The sequence below is a fragment of the Zonotrichia albicollis genome, chromosome Z, assembly GCF_047830755.1.
Source record: "Zonotrichia albicollis isolate bZonAlb1 chromosome Z, bZonAlb1.hap1, whole genome shotgun sequence".
Lineage (NCBI taxonomy): Eukaryota > Metazoa > Chordata > Aves > Passeriformes > Passerellidae > Zonotrichia > Zonotrichia albicollis.
The window spans coordinates 31,743,944-31,767,513 of record NC_133860.1 but is presented as its reverse complement, the minus strand read 5'-3'; the positions used below and the strand labels follow the sequence as shown (position 1 = coordinate 31,767,513).

Sequence of the window (23,570 nt, the reverse complement as noted above, 5' to 3'; positions counted from 1 at the left end):
GGCTTTCACAGATAACAGTCCTTCAGCAATGCTGAGTTCTTCATCACTGTTTCAATAATTTTTAATAATCATGTCACTTTGCTCACAAGCATCCAGGTAACACCTACAAGTACACACAGTTGGCTACTGAACCCTTTTCAGTTTCTGTTGTAAACTTACCCTTCCACACACCTGTTTATCTGTTCATCCATCCATCCATCCATCCATCCATCCATCCATCCATCCATCCATCCATCCTTGCTTTGATATAGGTGATATCACTCTAGCATTGAAACACTTTACAAAACTTTCTTTGGATTTGCCTGCCAGTATTCAGAACAGGCAAGCAGTCTTATTCACATTTTACAGTATCACAGAAGCCACATAATTGACTGAAGAAGAAGAAAATTTAATGGAAATCTCTTCTAGAAAATAGTTTCTTTTACTATTTCAATGTATTTTTCCAAAACTAGGGATAAAAATATTCTTGAAATTGTTTTGTGGCCCTTACAGATTTTTATTTCTCAAGCTATTTGGTGTTAGGCCTACCATAAACATTACTGTCTCATACCACATTCACAGACATCCTGAATCAGCACATCTTCATTGTCCTAAATTAGAAAATTCGAAAGAATTCCCCTGGAGTCTTTTATTCCAAGACTATCTGGTTTCTTTTTTTAAAATGTGCTAGTATGGGCCACTTCTGTATCTGTTCTGACTGCAAATGTCTGAATTCTTTAAACAGTGTTTGTAACAAATGTCAAATTTCACTTCAAGCAGTGATGTCACCTGATGTCAACTTTTATTTTTCTGCTCTTCTGTATAACTCTGTTTTGAAACATTCTCCTTAATTAACAATGTAATACCTTGTTCTGAGATTGTTTGTATCTTCTTGAAGCATCAAAATGACTTCTTCCTAAGATGATAGTATTTTTAGGTATTTTTCCATCCATATGATTTTTGTGTCAAGTCTACTAGTTAATTGACACAATTTTTAAATCTGTCACCTTGAATTTTACCTCTCCCAATACTTTTAGTGAAGATGGCGTGGCTCCACCATTACACCCCGGACCTTCTTCATCTCCCTTAAATTTATAAGATGAAAAGAGCTGTCAAATTACATTACTCCCATATTCAATCTCTCACTTCACCTGCCTGGATGACCATAATAACTACATCATAGAAGTAATCCTTGCACTTCTGGACTTTGACAACTGGGAAGGCTTATTCACTTTCTGCTCAGGTGCAATCTTTGTCATGTACAATAACAAGTTAGAGATGAACTACAGCAGAATGAGAAAAATACTAAGAACATCAGCTGAGACAGTTCTTGTGCAGAGACTAGCACTTCTACTAAAACATTGAAAAGATCAAGACATGGATAGAATCTTCATTTATGAGACCAAATTTGGTTTTTACTAGGCAGAAAAGCTCTCATTTTCTCTTTCTCTTAGGACAGTTTAGCTAATAACCAAACAAATGCTCTTTATATGGAAAGAAAATATATAAATTATATATATATAATTTATAAAAAATATATAATTTTAAATATATATTTTATATATTATATATATATATTTTAATATATATATATAATATATAAAAATATATAAATTATATATATTTCCAATATAAATCCAAGCCAGAAATGGTTATTAATCTCCAGAAAGAGATTTTTTTCTTCTATTTAAAAATAGATTACACTCCATTAAAAATTATGGACTGTTTTTATTATTGATTTGGCCTGAAACTTCAAATCTAATTAGTTCAAGATTTTGGCATGAGTAATTTATTTTTTGAATATGTCTTGGTATGATAACAGTTGGATTTATTAAGAGTTTTATGAAAACAGGTAGAGAAAAGTAAGAAAAATAGTAAAGATTTTTTATTCTTTAAAAAATTAGAAAATGAGAAAAATTTCAGGAAAAACTTATTAATTTTGGGAAGGCAGGACGCCGATACTATGGTTTCAAAGTCATGACTAAGCAGTATTAAATATTCTTTTGAGTGTGTGTGCACTATCCACCTCATAATATCTGAATCATCCATTATATGAATTTTGGGACCAGAATTAAGCAAGCAGGATTCCTGTGCCATTTTAAGATTTAAGTTCTCAGATTTTCAGTTTTAAAAGGTTGACTGAATTTTAAATTTTCTGTCAAGAAAAGTTTGTGTGTGTTATGCAACAAAATATGCATTAATGAAAGAGGTGTTATTTGCCGAAGATACTAAAATATAACCATGCATGTAAAAATAACCATGCACTTAATAAAAGATAAAGACTATTTTTTCCACATCTCCATAGGAAAAAAAAAAATTTAAAATTTGTAAGCATAGGAAAACAAAGAACAAGAGAACCTTTGTATATTTGCAATGCTGTAGCATCAAGAAATACAGTGAAAAATGTGCCCCTTGACAGAGGGCCTTTTAAGGAGAGAAAAAAGTCAGTCCAGTAAATTTAGCTTTGTATTTTATAAAATTTACATGGGAATATCCTGACGCTAATATATCCCAAGTAGCTTAACAAAGAGCTGCTAGCACAACCTGAGATAGTTCAAGTTTGTGTGCTATCTTCAAGTTCATGAGATCATACAAGCTTTGCTGTCAAGTAAAAAATAAAATCTAAGCATTAAGTATCATGAATCATAAGAAATAAGCCTCTTTGAAAAGAAAAAGAACATGGAAATTAACGAAGGAAAAAAGTAAGGTTTTGAAAGAGGATACAGAAGGCAGACCATCCTTAGCTATAAGGAACTCAGGGTTTTACATAATTTCTTCTTCCACTGAAGTAGCAGTAAATTGAAGGAATCACATGTTCATATTTTTCATATTATAAAAATAAGTTAGTGATCCAGTTCATCATTCTATGTTGTGGACATTTTATAAAAAACCCCCAAAAAACCAACAACACCTCAATTATCGAAGTTTTTTGTCCAAATATTCTAAAGATTTTGTGAAAACTAAGCCATGTTATTTCTAGCCTATGATTTGTCAATGAGAGCAGAGCAGCCAAAGTGTACACATGCACACAGAGTCATACATACCCACAGTCTGGGGCTGGTTTTTCTCTTCAGAAAATGGTAAAAATACGCATTTTAATCCATCAAAATTCAGCCATCCTCAATTGTAAGTGAACATCTGCTCTCATCTAGGAAGCTTTTTAAACTTCTTGACAGTTAAAAGAACTGTAATCCCTAGAGACAAACAATTTCCTTTTCAGAGAAAATTCGTATCATGGATGGCATTATGGTGGGAAACTGCAGTAGGCTGCATGCAGTTGTAAGTGAACACACAGCATAGTTATCTCCAGAATTTCAGCAGAAGTTGTCGTTCTTATTCACCAGAACTTCAGCATTTCACTCAATAGAAAAAAAAAAATACCTGCAAAATAATTTAAAAGGTTAGTTTGGTTTCTATGAAATCTCTAGTTAGATTATTAACAGTCTTTCTAAAACTATAAAAGGCTAAAGTCAACTTTTTTTTAAAGCGGATTTTTGTTTATAATCCTTGTTTAATAGTACTTGAAGTCAGCTTTCCCAGCTACTAGAGGATAGATATGATCACTTATCAGTGCAACTTACAAAAGCAGAAAGATGTAAAATATTCTACCTAGGTTTTTAGCCATTCTAAAAACTGTGTGTTTAAATCTGTAAGTTGCAATCTACTGTCACTTAGTATATCACTTGGGTTACATTTTTTACTGTATTTTGAACAGAAACAGAATATAAGGTGTGGGTCCACTCTTGTTCAGGCACCAGGACCATGATCTTTTATTCTTCCCAAGAATATAGCAAACCACAATTCTAGGAACCAGGAGCTCCCTCTGCCTCCCTGAACAAGTCCTAGCTCTTCTTTAACGTTGTCCTCAAATTATGTTTTCCTTTTAACATTGTCCTCAAACTATGTTTTCCTTTTGTCCTATAGTACTGGAGTTTCTCTTGCAGTGAAATTCTGTTGCCACAATACAAACCAAAAATATTTTAATAATTTTTCACATGCTGTGGGGCAGGATGTAAACACAACAGCACTGAGTTAAAAGAATGGCATTGGCCTAAATGATCACTAGCAAAAGAAAGATTCAAATAATACAGTTAAGAGGTTTATTTTTATAAGTGCCTGTAGACAAGATCCTTAGTGACTGAGTTGCTACTCTCCTTTTCAAAGGTGTTCAGTACCTCCATTTTTTTATGGAATTCAATGAGAAAAGAGCTTGTTCAAATGCTACAGTGTCTCACGTATCTTATAAATAGTGCTAGCATATATGAGATTTACTGAATGCAATTAAGTTAATTTCTTTAAAATGTGCATTAAATCAGGGTAATTATGTCCATAAGGCAAAGAAATAAAAAGTTATCTGGAGCAAGTATATAAAAAATGTTATGTGTTTGATTTTTCCATCCCTTATTATCTTTATTAATAATTATTTACCCCTGAAGCAGATCTCTGTATGTGTAAGTACAATGGTAAGTGTCCAAATCCAAATGAAATATCAGTTGTACAAATCATCTGAGCTGCTGTGATACTGTTGATGTAAAGACCATAGTAAAAGATATTGGGACTTTGACATTAAACACTAACAAAACAGCTTTTGCAGTTTAGGATGCCACTTCCTCCAGTTTATCTGTCACATCCAGGAATTACTCCACACCTGAGCTGCCAAAATGGAACCTGAGCACTTTAGTGCAATGCCTACCAGGTGGGGCCTGACAGTCAAAACAGTTAGTTAAACCAAGAGGCACCTGAGAACTGTCAATACATTTTGTTTTATTAAATGATTGTGTTGTTGAGAACATGTTAGTTAGCTACTGGTTCCTTCCCATATCTGAATTTTGAGGTAACGAATTTAATCTCACATCTTGGACAAATGAACATGTAGAGAGTTGTCAACTGAGTTCAGCTTAAAGCTGTCTTTTGAGTTGCTTGGTTGTGTTAGATGCTCTTCTCACAGCCTCAGACAAATTTTTTATCTTACCTGAAATATAGAAACATATTTGGCAAGTTAGCAACTACAGTTAATGATTTTGCATAGGTAGTATGATGCATTTTCCAGTTTTGTCAGAATTCTTTCATTTTCTTCCCGCTTTCTTAGGTGTTAAACATTATGCCATTTCAAACAATCCCTGTGGTGACATAGAGAATTTTTCTCATGGGTTTTCTGCTCTTCCACTGCCATATGTCCATAACAAATTGTTTTACATGGGCAATTGCATCTTACAAAGCAAGAATGTACAAGAACAGTTCTAAAGCAGATAATTTCCTGAATTTTCTGAAATTTCTCCCCCTTCTTTCAACCCCTATTCTCTTTGCTTGCTCATGTGAATGAAAAATACAGAAATTATTCTTCATATCTCTATTTCTAAATTGAATTTGTCATTATAACATTATATTATAATTTATTTTTAAGATTAAATTTCTGCTAATCTCTGCAATTTTCTCCTTCAAGTATACACACAGATAATTCTCATTAAGGGAAAAATGCAAGAGTCAGAATGAGAGAAATATCTCTCTCCTCATATGTTTTTCTCTGACATGAACTGCAGGAAATACAGTGTACTGTGTTTTGCAAAACTTGAGGCCACATACTGGGCATAGCTATTAATGAAAGACAGTTACAATGCAGACAGAATGACTGAGACCAAGAGTAAGCATAGATAACAGAAAAATGCAAGAAGGTGGTATTTGCAACTTGTTAGTCTTGACTTGCTAACTTACTATCAAGAGTTACTACCTAACTCTTGATAGGAAGTTAGTAAGTCACCTAACTTACTATCAAGAGTTAGTTCTGTAAATAAAATTCGCCTGCTTCACTCTCTACATCATGCAGAAACAAGAGAGCCCAAGTTTCACGAGTGGCAGAGCAGTTGGTGTCTGTCTGATCTACAGCTCCCTTATTTGCTGTCTTGCTGACTCACCCCAAGCAGCATCAGGAAGCTGGAAGATAAGGAAGGGTGTGCCAGCTGAGCTAGTTCTACATGCATACATACCTGCACCCCCAGCAGGAACAGAGGAAAAATTGCATCAAGTTAAAAACAGTCTTAGAAAAAGGCATCAAATTTATCCAGAACTACCCAAATAAGCAGTATGTTCCCCGGAGCTGTAGAATAACCTTGTGCACTTATTTATTATAATGAAGAGTGTTCATCTACGACACGATTTGCAAGTGATCATAAAGCTCTATCAACCATAGACATGATTCTGCCAAGTACTCCCGTTTCATTCATTCTTGCCTTTAGCTCAGAATTTTATCTAAACAGTCCATCACAGGAGTAATATTCTTGAAAATAATATTTACCATATTATAATCTCTTTTTTTTTCTTCTTTTCTAAAAAGAGAAGATATGTCTTTACTGCCTACTAAAAATTATTTGAAATCTCTGGACATTATCCTCTGTTCATGTTTCTCTCAATCTGGCTACTGCTGTGAAAGAAAATAAATAGAGTTTTTATGAATACATCAAAAATCAAAGCAGAGCCAAGGAAAATCTTCCTCCTTTAGTGGATGTGGTGGAGAACTTTGTCACCAAGGATGGGGAACAGACTGAGGTACTTGATGCCTCCTTTGCCTCATTCTTTAACAGAAAGATTGGTGATCTTCAGGGCAAGCGGCCCCCCTAAACTCTTAGACATGGCATGGGGAGCAGAGCAGACCCCTGCAATCCAGGAGGAAGTAGTCTTGCTGTGCCATTCAGATGCAGATGGGATTCACCCATGGATCCTGGCAGAAGAGTTTGCCAAGACACTCTTCATCCTTCATCCTCGGTCAGTCTAACTAGGCAAATGGGCAAGTGTGATACCCAGCCCGCAAGAACGGACTGGGGGAGGATTTCAGGAACTACAAGTTTGTCAGCCTGACCTCAGTGCCCAAGAAGGTTACAGAACGGATCATCTTGTGTGTGACTGCAGAGTACACACAGGACAGCCAAGTGATCAGGCCAAGCCACCATGGACTGCGGACAGGCAGGTTCTGTCTGACCAACCTGATCTCCTTGTATGACCAAATGACCCATCTGGTGGATGAACGAATGATTCTGGATGCTGTCTACCAGGACTTCAGTAAAGATTTTGACACTGTTTCCCACATCATTCTCCTGGAAAAGCTGGCAGTCCGTGGCTTGAACAGATGCAAGGGGTAAAAAGTTTTTTTTGCTGGGTAAATCTTCCTAGATGGCAGTGTCGAGAAAGTAATGATGAGCAGTGACACATCCAGTTGCGGCCAGTCAAGAGTGGTGTTCTGCAGGGCTCAGTGTTGGGAACAGTCATGTTTAATATCTTTATTGATGACCTGGATGAGGCAATCAAGGACACCCTCCGTCAGTTTGCAGATGCCACTAAATTGGGTGGGAGTGTTGATCTCCTGGATTTCACAGTCCCTGCAGAGGGATCTGGGCAGGCTGGATCTGGGCTGAGGCCAATGGAGGGAGGTTCAACAAGGCCCAGTGCCAGATCCTGCCCTTGGGTCACAACAGCCCCAGGCAGTCCCACAGGCTGGGGCAGAGTGGCTGGAAAAGAGCTGGGGGCGCTGGTGACAGCAGCTGAACATGAGCCAGGCTGTGCCCAGGGGGCCAAGAAGGCCAATGGCATCCTGGCCTGGATCAGCAATGCTGTGGCCAGCAGGGCCAGGGCAGGGATTGTCCTCCTGTGCTGGGCCCTGCTGAGGCCACACCTCCAGTGCTGTGCCCAGGGCTGGGCCCTCACTGCAGGAAAGGCCCTGAGGGGCTGGAGAGAGTCCAGAGAAGGGCAATGGAGCTGGGGCAGGGTCTGGGGCACAAGTGCTGTGAGGAGCAGCTGAGGGAGCTGGGGCTGTTTATCCTGGAGAAAAGGAGGCTCAGGGTGACCTTATCACTCTCCGCCACTGCCTGCACAACAGGTTGTAGCCATGTAGGAGTTGGTCGTATCTCTCAACCAGAGACAGGACAAAGGGAGTTAGCATCAAGCTGTGCCAGAAGAGATTCAGGCTTACATCAGGAAGAATTTCTTCACAGAAAGGGTTGTCAGACATTGGAACCGACTGCCCAGGAAGTGATGGAATCACCATCTCTGGAGATGTTTAAGAAATTTGTGGCACTTGATCATGATCAGGTTGACAAGGTGGTGATTGGCCAAAGATTGGAGTCAATTATCTCAGAGGTGTTTTCCAAACTAAATGATTCTGTGATCCTCTGTTTCTGTGATTCTTCCCACTTCCTGAGATTACTCTAGTGTAACAATGGCTTTAAAAAAATAAAACCTGTCCTGCTCACCTAAGACTATTGAATCTTTTTCCCACACACTTAAGATCATTTCTGTACACGATATGTTTGTGATATGTACTGATTTGTGGGCGTATCTGGAACTGAGTTTTACGTGATTTTGTCTCTTGAACTGAAATGGCATGTCTGATAAACCAGAGAGGATCTATGAACTGAAATCTGGATTTACCACCTGCAGGCCAGTTTCTGATTAGATAACAGAAATCACAGAGGAATACATCTACACCTTTACTTCTCTATTTCATTTCATAAGTTGTGATTTGACACTATGCCATACCAGACCACATCAAGCCACAGTATTCTATACTATGCTATACTACACCAGACCACACTATAATGCACTACACCTCACTTTGCTTCATTAACACCATGCTGTGCTACACCATGCTGCAAAACACTGCACCAGACTATGCTACAAACCCTTGACTTTCACTCACTAATTTGTATTGCCAGAACTAGGTGCTCCAAGGCAGTGGTAACAATACCTGCATTTGCATGGCACATGGAGTGCTCCATCACACACTGTTTTTCCAGGAGAACTTCAGCACAGGCAGGCTCAAGCAGGCAACACAGCCAAGCTGCAGTACACAGTGTGGACTGGCTGATAGCCTTACAACCTCCAGATGCAAAGTGGCATACTCAATAGATAGTGATTCACCTAGTCCTTACTGTTCAATGAGCTATAGTTGTTCTTGTTTAGTTTTTATATATATATTTTTTTTCTTTTATCTAATGCTGCCTTTACACTAGGAAAAGCCATAAGATGCAAAGGTCTCATAGCACTGCTTATTGCTTACTTACTTTAATGTTACCTACACAGCATCTCAGACTCAACTTAACAGGAACCAGCTGTGTCAGAGCATAGTGATAACTTGGCCCTCAGTAGTTCCCCACGGAGCACTGAGCCATTGATGTACTCCCAATCAATTCCTACACAGTTACAGTTCAGCGAGCTATTTCAAGAAAAAGATCACTGTGTAAAGCAAGAGGGATATTCAAAGAGAACATATTGAGAAATAAAGAACTAAAAGCAAGGCAAAACCTTAAGTACTGGAGATGGGCCTGGCACAGAGAAGATGGGAAAGAAGAGAGAAGGAATAAAAAGGTATGAAAGATACAAATCTCTGTAGGAGAACTCCTTAGATAAATGAGAAAGAGATTCACATCAGCACTACTATTTTATATTTCTAATGCTTTTAATGTGGAAAAGCACTTAAATTCTTTAATTTCTCTTCCTATGTACACGTGCAAAACCTAAATCACTGGGGTAAGTCAAGTGCTCAGGAAAACCATTTGAAAAAAATACAGTAAGTTTCAGTGATTAAAATAATACAGCTAATCTTTTCAGTGAGAATTTCTGCTTTTAACTTAATGACTATATTATGTATGTAGGGTGGTGATGATTGAGTTTAAATAACTCAGTCAGTCAAATGAAACACAACATGCCAAGGATATTCAGATAGACTATTAATAAAATCTTTGTTGATTGTTCCAATTTCAATATAAGAGCTAACTTCTTGTCCTTGGACTATTTTTATAATATTTCTTAAGCATGTATTTTTTACAGAAACAAAATATACTTTTAAAAACATATATATCAGTAGAATTATTTACATTCTCTTAATACTATTTCCATGGATAACTAAAAAGGCAAACCAATGGATTTTTTGGTCAAAATGCAGTGCCTAAAAGTAAAAATATATTTTAAAGATAAAACTGGCAATCAATTTAATTTTTCCTCACATGAACTGAAATTTATTTTCATTTGGAACGTTTAATCACGGGATTAGCTTGTGCTCTTCTTCCCATCCCAATATTATCCATCCTGATATTATCACTTACAAATGTTTAACGTAATTAGCTGCAATGTTAGAAATCCAAGCAGTCTAGAAGCTTCCTCCAAGTAAGCCAGTGAAGAGTTGCTTTCAAGAACTGCTCTTACACATTGCAGTTAAATTCTAATTCCCTAGTTCCAAAATGTAATCACAGAAAACATATACTTTTATTGGCACAAAAAAAAAAAAAAGCCCAAAGATCTGAAGATGGAAAGAAAAAAAATCAGAATTGTAGTTGAGTAGAACATATCCTAAATATCCAAAGGTTTTTGAACTGCTTCTGAAAATGTCCAAATGGTAACACCTGCAAGCCACAGCCTTTTAAAAACATTTGGGTTTCAGTTTGAAGAGGTTCTGACAGCAGTGCTTTAAAAAAAAAGGATGCAAGATAAAGGCTCCTAATACTGCTGTTTATGAGAAAAAAACCATTCTCTTCCAGAAAACTGTAGTTTAACAGAATCCATTCTATATAAGCTAAAATAGAGCCAAAGTTCAATTTAAAGTGCTGTTGCACACTTTACCAAAGCTCTTGACTTCAAAATTTTTTCTCAACTGGGCTTACAAATCCTGTATCTGTTGACCTTCAGAACAGGGTACAAGACCATTTATTCTCTCAGCTTTTTGCCTTTGTGTATGTCTGAACAAGGTGAAGAAAGAGGAAAGAAGAATGGTCTGTGGAAGTCACTGGAATTTAAGCCAGATGATATGGACAAGAAAATTAATCTGAAATGGCTGGAGAAAGACAGATAGGCAGAATGCAATTAGTCAAATGCTCTTAGCAAGACTACCATAAAAGGAGCTTTTTTTTTCTGCTTCTCACCAGTTCAGAACAAGCACAAAAAAACAATAATACCTTTGTTTGAAATAAACAAATTTCCATTTCTGATGCAGTTGGGATTTACAGTTTTCAGTTTCTGTAACTGATTTGAATCGCTGCTCATGAAGTGAAATAATTGTAATACATTTGGTAAAACACTAACCATTGCAAATTGACTGACCCAGTATCTTGCTAATACAGACAAAGCACCACGACTGAAGCATTCAGTAAAAGCATCAATTAGGATTTCCTTGCTTAAGTCAACTCCTGCAAAACCTTAAGAGAATATTCTTTATCTAATATTGTAGGGTTACATCATAATAATGGTCCTGAATTTTAGTTATCTTTAAACTAAGAAATTAATACCACAATATTACTTCAAGAATACTGGAGTCATATATAAAATAAAGGACAATTTTCTGACAGGCTTTTGCTTGACTGTGGCTACTGTTTGAAAACATCACAGATTGCTATATTGTATTTGCTATATTGTATGCCAAGTAGTAGTTAAAAAAAATAAAATCACTTTTGTATCTATGAAAATAGAATTTAAAATGGAATATTATGCATCATAATATCAATATCTTCATATCTGATATGAAGACTGATAGAGAAATATTTTATTGTCTTAAATTACAACATCATTTTCACATCTGTCATTTGACTCTGGTAGTTTCTTGAAATTCTTCTTGAAGGCTTTGATTCATGATTCAAATTAAAATCAAGCTTCTTATACAGAGCATAATTCAAAAAACCTGTTTCTTGTTACCCTATGGTTTCCAGAAGATAACATTAATTGTCATAGCTAGAATTTTATAGATTTAAACTCTGTTTTAAAAATATTCAGATGTGTCGTACACGTGCTTGACCTACAAGGGAGTAGTAGTAGAAGTTCTTCCAATGCAGTATCATCTATTGAGAAAGCTGTGTTCCTTTAAAGTGCACAAACAATTAAGTAAGGAAAAGAGAAATAATATGAATCAGTAGCATTTTAGTTCTTTCATTGACATCATAAATGGCTCCTCTGAGTGTTTTGATGTTGTTTTGACATAGAAATCTAATCAAAAACCCATTGTCACTTTTTTCTATTTGCAGTTGTTTTGTGTAGTATCCTTTGTGTGCCAAATCATGGTAAAAGGTTGGTTGACATTATAAAAGAAAAGATTTTTTTGTCATCTCTTGTGTCTACCTGTCCATACCCATTAGGACCTGATCACAGAGATGCTTACAAATATGATGCTTACAAAATGATTGTCTTATTCTTTGAGAATGTCTCGCATATGTAAATTCAAGCGACTGAGGACTGATAGCTGAGTTTGTATTAATGAAAAAAAGAAAAAATATTTCAAATTTTTAAATCATCCTAGTGATCTAAGTAAATGATGGTTCTTTTGTGGTGTAAATTAGCTTTTAATCTGAAAACATTTCCACATGACCAATTCATTCTCTTACATATATACTGTATGTAACAACACCATTCATCTGAATGGCTAAGAAGAAGCAATTTATCAAAGTCTTTGTATTCATTTTCCAAAAAATACTAAAATTTTGGAGGCCTATTTACCAGGGAATTAAGTGGACTGTTCCATGCACATTTGTACATTTTCCTACAAAAACTGATACTTTCATGGATGCACATCCCACATTTAGGGCAGGGCTGCATTACTGCCTGAGACTTCATTGTTTATGGTGATGTACAGTGGTTTAAATAGCCTCATAGATTTCCAAATATTAGCAAAGCAATTACCATGGAGACATACAAACTTTACTTGAAAAGAACTTCTGGAGGTCCAAACTCCTGTGTGGAGCTGAATTACGATAATTTTCTCCATATGAATCTCAAAAAAAACTTGAGATTCTTCATTATTTTCTAAAATATTACTATTTATTATTCTACACAGACTTCATTATTTTCCTATGTACATTTCTTTAGTGAAAAGTCCACCATTGCCCATTCTTCTTACTATTTTCTTCTAGAAGAAGAGCTTGGTTCATCACTGGGAACATTTTGGGTAACAGTAATGTGCTATAAGCTGTCTCCTCCATCTTCTCTTCACCAGACTAGTAATCCCAGTGGTTTAAATCCCTTCCTCTACAAGCCTTTAGCCACACTGGCTGCTCTCTGCTGGATTTTTTTCCATTTTTCAAAACACTTTTTGAACCAGTAGTCCCAAAAGTGGACTCATTATTCCAGGAGTGGCCTCTCTGATGGTGAGCACAGACCAACACCTGCCTTTATTCTGCTAGCTGCTCCTCTCCTCTTTACCTATGCAATTTGTCATTGATTACCATGCAAATCCTTGTTCTACTGTAGCTGCAGATAGGGAACCAAACAATTCAAAATTCTTTTCTTGAATCTGTTCTGTAGGCCTTCTCTAAATGAATCAACTGAATAACCCATCTCACCTTACCTTCCCTCACCATGAAAAGTACGAAAGATAATGATTGAGTTTTATTCATAATTTGTGTTAAAATAATAGTCCTATAACGCTGAAGTCCAAGGGGACTAATACATCATTTGGACTGACCTCCAGTATGTCAGAAGCTAATAATTTTCCCTCAGTGATATACTCTGGGCACTATCACAGGAGTCTCTTGTTTAACAGGGCTGCTCCCTTGCAACTGGTTCATGAAGGTTAAAACAAGCCATACTTCCCTCAAAGAGAGGAGAGAGAAAGAAAAAAGAGGAAGAAGAAAGGTACATCACTTGCAAATGAGGCCTTGCAAGTAGACAGTGAAAACTCCTGATAAAATGAACTCAGAGACCTTTTCCCATTCTGACTCTTCCTTTCAGGAAAGAGGATACAACCTACCTCAGAGATAATTGGAAAGAGATTCATGTCAGAATGCTGAAAAAAAGGAAACAGTGAGAGGCAAGCTCAGCTGACGGCTGGAGAATGAAAAAGGAGCAATTATCCCTGTTTGCTGTGAAACTAGGTATGAGCCAAAAAATTTTATTCAGCTGAAGCATAATTTCTAATTATACTGAACAATTGCTTACATAAGTGGAAAAGAAATGAAGGAATAGTGTGTTATTTCACTAAAAATGACACAAGAAAACAGGGTCAAATATCAATGTGAAGTTCTATAGATAAATAAACGAAAATATGGAGTATTTATAGAAACTATTTTTTCTTGTTGTTACTAGACTAGCATTAATTTATTTCCAGAAATAGGAATGCTTCATAATCACCAAAGAGAGAATGCCCTTGAGAAAAGGCTAGTTGTAGAACTATAAAATGTCACGGCTTCATAGGGAAGGAATTAACTGGACTCAGGTGAATTTCTATAAAATCCTGAATTTAACTTTCAAATATAACTCACATCCATCTAAACTGAGGCCACATTCCACTGAAAAGATGGGAAACCACCCAGGATGGACCATTAGAGACAAAAAAGTCAGTGTTAGATGTTTCTTTTTCCAGTGTTATTTTGTGAAATTTTGTGAATTTTCACAATTGTCTTAGATGACTAAATTTAATATAAGCAGTCTTTCCCCATATTTCAGTTGTGTCATACCTAAAGACTCATAACTGCTTTATATTATTAGTTGCTTTAAAACAAATTTCATTATTCAAATATCATTATTAGTTGGGGCCCGAACTGAGTATCCAAGATGTTCTTACATTCAGCACATTTTACAAGCAATAAACCACACTAAAGTAATGTTCAAGATCTTTTCATTTCAGTTTTGCTAAACAATTACGTTTGTTCATAGAATAACATATTTTTTCCGAATGTGCCAAAGCATGTGTCTGTTTATTTACAGATTCACACAGCTTTGTGAAATAATAAAATAACTAGAAGCACTTATTTTCTTTTTCATGCGGAGACAGATTAGTCTGGCTTTTCTAAGAAACTGGCAGTCCTCACCACCAGCCAGGACACTGCTTTGATTTTCACTTGTGCACAGCTGCCTTTAAAAGTGACCTTGATGGAATATGACAGGTATGAAAGCGTGAAGGAAAAGGTTCCAATGGTGATTTTCTGAAATTTTAAAGTTTAAAAGACAGAAGGAGAGAGAGGTCTGTGATTCAATCCTGACAGAGGCTGGATGTTATATCCCATGGCTGTACAGCTTCACATGAAAGTGGCTCGTGATCAGTACTGGATTCCCTGTTAATTAAATCATATACTAAAACTGTGTAAAACCACTTTGACTTATAAAACAATAGTTACAGACATTTAAAGATATGGTGAATCTCTCTGAATATTTTGAACTTAGAAAAATCAATTTAGTGGTCAAAAGAATGAGTATATGTCATAGGACACTCTAAAGACCAGACTGAAGGATTCTGCATCCTACAAAATGAGGTCATAAATATTTGAGTGCTGTTATCACTCAAAGAAGAATGAGTAAAAAAATGCAGGCATGTATTGTATATAAAATTATTGATAATCTGAATATCTAAACAAACTATAAGGTTCAGAGTCTGAGCTTTGCACATTTCATATATGGGTACATATATATTTATATTAGTGTCTAACAACCACTTCTTTTTACAGGTAAGTAGACAGAAGAGTAGGGAAACAGCTGAACCCTCTAGGTTTGAACAAGAAGAGGAACGTGTTTTTGTTTTCCTTCTGCCATCTATGTTTGCCTCATCTGGTCAGAACTTTTTTAGCAAGTATGAAGAGTGATTGTCATGGAATAGACTGGAAGGGTGATTTACTTATTTGTTACAATGATTGGTAAAAAGTGGAATTTCCAAACTTCTCTGGACTGCAGATTTACATAATAGGCAGTGTCTCTATTTAACTGTACATAATGACTTGAAAGCTGATAATGACTGATAGCTGATAGTAGCATCAGAAAGTGTGTTCTGGTGGCCACAATCAGCCAGGAAATCTTTCTGCATGAACCATGCTAACAAGGATGAACTTGAGTAGTTACAGTTTCCACATTTAGTGCTGTCAGATTAAACAAGCAAACAATGCTGCAGCAACACCCTCGCACTGTTTTTTTTTATTGTTTGTGTAAATTTATCACAGGTTTCAGAGCTTGGTTCCTAAAGCAGTGATTTTCAGGTTTTCAAAACTTTGAAAAATTCTACACAATAATGGCTAAAATGGTATGTTAAATCAAATGTTTAAAAATATATTAGCATAGATGCTTAATGCTGGTTGAAATCTATTTCAGACAAGAATGCATCAACTTGTAAGTCTTGTATGTCAGTCTTGAAGTGTTAAAAAAAAAGCTTTTATCCATCTCATTGTCAGTTTGCTATGTTACTTCCAGGAAAACTTATAAAAATCTTGGATCCTGACTACTTTCTGTAGATTCCTTATTTCTTTGAACAGGCGAAAAAAATTAACATCTGTCCCTTTCTAAAGACATGAAATTTTGTTTTTCATTCCCTAATTAATAAAAAAGTGTCAAAAATATTGCTAACTTATCCCTTCCTTTAATTCATCTGATAGACAAGCACTTCAGAGGCGATTAAAAGATGGGTAATTAAGCAATTTCTCAGGCCTTATGTGTTATGATATGAAGTAAATAATAAAAATTAAACAAAATTTGAAATTTGAAAGTGTGGACAAAAAGCAATTACGATCCAAAAACCTTTTCTATCTTTGAAAGTAACTGTTCCCCAGCTTTGCCTTAGTCTCACTGGTAGCAATATTTTAACATCCCAAAACCCAGAAATGCTTGTTTCTTAGTCTGAACTAGACTACCAAAAGCAATGCTTATGAACCATGATAGAGATTTGGGGGAAAAATCAGTGAACACATGAAGAGGGCAGACTGTTAGTGACTCTCCTTTATTTATCATTGCACAGGAAGATTTCTAATAACTTTTCCATTTATATCTTTACAATGAACAATAATTCCTAGCCTTGAATGTACAAACCCATAAACCTGCAAAACCAAACCATAACCAAAACACAGCAACATGTTTCATGTATAGCAAAGCTGCTTTTGGCCAAGCATCTAGTTTCACACCTTTCCCTGTATTTTAATTTATTCCTTCTCTATCTATGCACAGTGGCATTCACGAGAACTAATTCACTTGACAATAGAGAAGGAGACAAACAAAAATAGTCATTTTAACATTCTAGCATTTCCCTGAAATATTTCTAAAAGAATCACAATAACTATGTCATTACATATACAAAATATATGATTGTATGGGGTGCTAGAAAGGTTTTCCTGGCATGTGTATGTACTGACCTACATAATTCATGAATGGTGAAGAATAGGACCATTATATGAGGCAAAATGAAGACAGCATTGAAAATAATACCAAACTTCACAAGATGTCTGTAGCAAGCTTAGCTTTTCAGTGAATCAAATAGATTTTATTCAAAGCTTAGAAAGTACAAGGTCAGACAGTTTATTAAAATGGAGATATAATAAATAGATAGATTCATGCCCCGTACTGAAATTCATGAGAACTTCATTGGGTTAAGTGGTAGGTCCAGCTGTGTGAAAAATATCACCATTTGGCCCCTTGCCACAAGTCATTTTAGTAACATCTCTATTATTTTTCCAAAGGCTGCCAGGGCAGTTCACAATGCAAAGCCAAATGATCCACCTCTTCCACTTCATGTTGCGCACCAGATGTTGATACTTTTGTAGACTCTAAGTGCCCTTTATTCCATAAGGATGTAGTTTTACAGCAATGTGGCCCTTAGTGATCTTTCCTGTTGTGCATCTATTTACTCCAGATAATGTCTAAAGAATCAAACTTCCTAATTTACTTCTTAGATAACAAATTGTTGTACTTTGGTGCCTGCAGCTGAAGAGTCTGCCGGTGTGAAGACATTAATAACAGGTTAGTAAAAACCCTAAGTCAATTACTGTGTTTGAAAAACCAGGGTCCAGATGTATTTCTCCTTAGTGTACCTTTACATTCTAGCAGAATAAAGTTGGATATTTAAAAAATAGTTTGGGTGAAAACCATGCCATTTGAGTTGTCATCCAAAATATTTGTCTGTCAACAGGTAGGATCTCAGTCAGCAACAAATCACAAACTATATCAAATAAGCTTGTTTAGCAGGTTGAATTATGCTTTACTTTACTGTACAGATTTTTGTAGTGGGTTCACAACAGCCACATGCTAGACTGAAGAATGTCAAATTGACACTACAGATAGTGGGAAGCCTTACACTCTGTATAAACAAAAGTAATAACTGCTGAAGTACATGTAGGGGTGTGCTGGGAAGAAAACAATTTTCATTAATAAAGGAAGAAAAAAGCCTTATGCTAATTAAAAAACAGACTCCAAATAAAACAGTGAATTTCAATAGAAATTCAGAAAGAAAGATTCAATGGGTCTTAGGTCTCCTAAAAACCAAGCAAAAAGTTTGGTTTTAAGAATATCTTTGGTTAGGATGCTCTTCTTTGTTAAAACATGAAAAACGTTGTTAGCAGGCTGATGTTAAAACAGACCTTCTGATCTAATCTTTGTTTACTTTATATGCAATAACCCTTTACATTCACTCATTTATTTTCTAAAAAATATCTTCTTAATGCCTTGAGAGGCTACCTAGAACAGAGGCTAGGCAGTTTTAAAGGAATAAAGTAGGTGTTTATTAAAAAGGCTACACTTTGAGCAGTACAAGAGCCTGGCCGATGAAACACCTAAGATGGATGAAATGCTATGAGTTTTCACACTTGTATAAGTTTAATCCATTTCCATATTGGGGTTAATTGTCCAATTACAGCTTCAGGTTATGAAATCCTGTCCTCCTAGATTGTTCTCCTCAGTTTGCTCTTTATACTTTTTGGCCCTGAAGCTGCAATGGTGTCCTTGGTTCTCAAGCTGGAAAAAGATTATTTTGTCCAACTAAAATGTGAAGAGAACTTGCCAGCACTTTATATGAAGTTCAGAGTTACGCACTAATGCAGTACAGAGTCTGGAAAACATGAAAGCTAAATGTTAAGGTATCATTCTGAATATGACAAATGGGTAGTTGTACGTGCTCAGGTTTTGCTTTGTCAACCACAATTCAAGGTAACAGAATAATGGTTACCAGCAAGCATTCCTTGACTTAAATACAGCAAATTCAGATGCTGGGAAAACTGAGACACCATAACAAGTGGCTTAGCTCCTCTGTCTTTCTTCTGACTTAAGACAGAGTTTCTTTGAGGTGGATGGGCCAAGTGCAGGCAAAGCATGTGCCATAGTTAATAAACAAAAGGCAGCAAAGACTGTTTTGAAAAGACAGTTTATGAAATTAATGGCTTTCTAGCATGCAGTAAGGTGCTGGGGTACATGACTGAACTACAACAGTCATAGAAAAAATATCACAGTAACAGTCCTTGTGAATCTTTCACCCCACTATTTCTAAGCAAACTAGGTTCTATTTTTCAAATAATCTGATCAATGTTGATATAAAAACGTCAGAAAACAATGGAAGATTTTCCCATAATGAATGATTTTCACATAAAATCATTATCATCAAAAGTGGAAAAAATGTATCTAACCAAGTTAGAGAGATATGATCTTCACAGGTAAGATCTAAAGGATCTGTTATTTATTCTAATATTCTACAATTCAATGATACAGAATTAAATTCTCTTTTATGAAAGTGTACCATATTATGCATCTGAAAACATCAAATAAAGATGTTGTGGCAATAAAGGCAAAAATTTGCACTTAGAATTTTTCAAAATTAACATTCACCTACCAGACAGTTCTCAGTGTGTTTTCAGATCAGCAATTCTTCATAGCAATGTCAAAAGCATCTCAAAGAAGTAAGCATTGATTTTAGAAATATAAAGCTTAGCTCATAGGTACATGAACAAGGTATGCTTCAGACTGCTGGAAACAAAGTATATCAGCTTGTAGATATACTACTCTTCCTAGCTTTAGCAAAGTGACAATTAAGTGCAGACTATGGGTTCAAATAAAAAGTTCCCTAGAAATAAATAAATTACATGACCCTAAAAGTAAAATGGTACCTTGTATTCATTAACAAAATTCTCTATTATCACTCAGCTGCATAGAGAGTATTTTTTTATAGTGGTAGGGTCAGAAGATCCAGCATTCCAAAGGTGATACATCTGTGAAAGCCTTTCAAGCGCTCAGAGAAAGCATGCAACAAGCCTTCTAACATGACCACTTCTAACATGACCACAATTCTATTTTCTTTCTGTCCTTAACTTGTTTTGTTTATTATCAGAGCAGGTATGTTATAACAATTAGAGCTTCTGATGCAACCTGATCTCAGAGAAATAAGCAAAGAGAACAACTATGCTATTAATTCAAAGATAAATTTTTTCTCTGTTAGAAGAACTGTCTGGTAACTCAAAGGAAAATGTGGCTGAATGCTGATACATTTCTCTGAACAGAGTGACAGAATTAGCACCAACCCTCTGAAAGTATTACTGTTGTTGTAAGTGGATTTTCTGTACCTTTGTTTCTTTTGTGGGTCTGGAAGAGCACTTTGACATTTCACCATATGCACAGTGTATTATGTGTCAAGGAACTAGTGGATATAACAGTTTTAGCTCATTTTGTTTTTCATAAGGAAGAAACCTTTGCTGTGATGCTGGTTTCTTTCATACAGATTTACTACTACATTATTTTATTCTCCTTTTACCTAGGAACAAAACCTTAATTTCATATCTCAGTGAAAATTAATTCTTTGGCATCACTAGCCTAGGAAGCCCTCTGGGGCCAGCTATTTTCAGCGCTGCTATTTTACAAGCATTGCAATCACAGATATATGATTAGGTAAACTTATAAATTGTGGTAGATGTAAGAAGATTGAATATTTTTTGTTCTTTACATGTCACATATATTTTGCACAAATATTGTCTCATCTTTGTTTCTACTCTTCATCACTGTGGAACTGATTAATTGATTGATTGATTGTGTTAATTCACAGCAATTTTTTTTATTTATAGCAATATTTTTTGTCCACAGTCTTGCCAGGATCAGCAAAACAGCCCTATAAAAAGTAGAAATCCTGGCAGGAACTACACTCCTCTGATAATTACTGGACTACCCTTATGTGTCTGTCTTTCTTTTAGTGCAGATACTAGAGCTGTAAAATCACAAAACCTTTCAGTCTGGGATGGACCTTGGGAAGGCATCTTGCACAACCTGTAGCCCAAAACATGGTCAATACTGAGTTCAGGCCAGAATGTTTAGGACATTTTATAGTCCAGAGTTAAAATTTTCAAAGATGGAGATTCCCCAGCCACTCTGGATATCTTGTTCCAAGATGTAAGATGATAGGGCATTAACAGGATTCTGTGTGTGGGATTTGACTGGAGAATATAAATTCATTCATCCAGGCCTGATTTCTTGGCTTCAGAAAATCTCCTTTCTGGCAGACTAAGGCCAGCAGTTTGTACTGATGTACTTCTGGTCACTGAATTCTGCAGGGATGATGAGCTCCATCATTAGAATACTGATTTTCTCCAACAAATGTCCATCAGGGCTAAAGGAGACAAGAAATACATTTCATTGCTTTCCATCCAGGAGTTTTATTCTTACTGAAAATACTTACAAGATAATAGCTATATTATCTAAATAATTTCCTGTCTCTTCAAGACTACATCATCTTAGATTTTTTTGGAGTGGATCCGTTCTTCTGTGTTCCTCTGAAATGTCTGTGTGGGAAAAAAAGGTTAGAACACCACAAACACAGTTTATGCCTAATATCCAGGTGATATTGCTAACCTGAGTTTTAATTTTACTACAGGTAGAATGCAATGTGTCTGGAGACTACCTTGCTTGGAAGCAAAGCAGGGCTTGGTAAAAAATCAAGTACTTTAGGAGCTGTTTCTCTAACACTGATTAATCTACATTACATTAGGAATTAACTGAATGGTTTGAGTGATGAACCTACATATCCTGAGCTCCACCTATAGCAAGTGAAAACACCACTACAAAATTGTTCAGATTTATGTAGGCTTAGAAATTACCTTTGGAAGGTAAGTGTGATTATTGTTCAAAACTAGGAAACCCTGTTGAGGGCCATGAATGAACACTGCAATTGAATCAGTTTTTACCTTTTGCCATCAAGTCAAGAGCCATCTTCTATGTTGCAGCAGCAGCATTGGAGATGATAATGCATAATTTTTCAAGGGAAAGTAGTTTTTTGCAGTGGAAGATGTACACTTCAAAGATCTCAGCCTCTAAGTTCAGGTCGAAATTTCCTCAATACCAGGTTCTCAGACAAGTACAGCTGGCTGGTTTATTGGAACAAAATGTTTGACATCAGTGCAGTAAATAAACATGACAAGTTTGTTTCAGCTGATCCAAAACAAAATTTGTTTTTGAATTTGTTCACGGAGAAAATTGTCAAAACCAAGTCTAAACTGCAAGTCAAACAAAAATGATCGATTTATTTAGACATCTGATTCAGCAAGGCTTCAGCCCTAAATTTTTGAGCACAGCCCTGTTGTAATTACTAATAGTTGTTATAAATCAGACCTGAGGCCCTACTTAGTAAATCTCAGGTTGTGTACACAGAAAAACAAGACTATGCCCAGCAGCCATGTGTGACCATGCATCTGCTTTATGTGCAGGATTTCTGTGCGTCAGAAATAGCAACTGGCTGTAGTCATGCGGGGGAGTGTTTCCATCAAAGGCTGTCCTCTCTCTGCTTTTTCTGAATCCTTTGAACATAGCTTCCAACCTGCACAACAGAAGCTGCTCAAAGTCACCAGCTCTATTCCACTTAAAACCAATCTTTTACCTCAGAGCAGTGACATGTAGAATATACGTCAAAAGTATTCTGCAATTAGCAGCCAGTATACAACAGTACAAAATTTGAAACTTAAGATCACCATGTATCTCAGGATCAGGACATCACCTCCCATACCAAGACAAAAAAGGCTTCTTCTCTGACATGTCATTGATGAAAATGAGCATAACCAGTATGCATGTGTTTTTAAAGAGCCACATACCCATCCCTTCCCCAGAAAATTACAATCTGACTAATCAAAACATTTTAGTGAGTAGCCAGTTTACACACTGAAGAAAAGTGATTATATTATTAAACCAGTAAATAGAATAGAATAGAATAGAATAGAATAGAATAGAATAGAATAGAATAGAATAGAATAGAATAGGATTGAATATTGGTCTCCCTGTTGATTTTTGTTTCATACCATGGGAAATCTCAGGAACATATCTGAATATTAATAAACCAAAAATCCTCAAGGATAAAAAATATCCATATATGTTCTAATATACCTGGTACCTCCTCCTGGAGATAAACCAATATAAGATTTTTTTTTCATTCACACATTTCATTTCATTTCATTTCATTTCATTTCATTTCATTTCATTCCTTTCTGGTTTTGTGTCCTTAATAGCCAAAGCAATGCAAATTAATTTCTTGTTCCCTTCTATATCTAGAAAAATTAAGTAGTTTTTATTTTTCTCATAAGTATATAAATTTCCCATATTGAAATAGGTACTAAAGAGGGGAATGCTCTAGATTTAACTGGAATAAAAAATAAATCTCCTTCTCTTTGCAGTATAACAAAACAAAACAAAACAAAAAGGAAAAAGAGAAAGAGAGTTCTACCTAGTAAAATCCCTTTCTATGATGTACTGATGCACTTCTGGTTTTCTGTATTGTGATCCTCCTGAAAATAGAAACTTTATGTTTAATTGATTTATTTGTAATGATTCTGGCTTAAGGAAGAGACTCTTTGAAGCTGATTGATTACTGCAACAAGCTTAAGATTTCATACCACAAGAAACCTTTTTGTACTAATAAA

At 35.8% G+C, this 23,570-nt stretch overlaps 1 long non-coding RNA gene across 17 annotated transcripts in view; it reads right to left on the bottom strand.

Annotated features, from left to right (window-relative positions):
- Nucleotides 1–16,633: 16,633 nt before the first annotated feature.
- The window catches only part of LOC106629577 (uncharacterized), a 51,139-nt gene continuing 44,202 nt past the window's right edge, over nucleotides 16,634–23,570 (bottom strand). For 16 of the 17 annotated variants that reach the window (XR_012578086.1, XR_012578092.1, XR_012578079.1 and 13 more), the window contains 2 exons: nucleotides 21,849–22,028; nucleotides 16,634–21,274 (listed from right to left, as the gene is read on the bottom strand). This is a non-coding gene — a long non-coding RNA (uncharacterized LOC106629577). Of the gene's footprint in view, nucleotides 21,447–21,848; nucleotides 22,029–23,570 lie in introns of all 17 variants that reach the window. The other variant, XR_012578080.1, reaches the window with a different exon arrangement.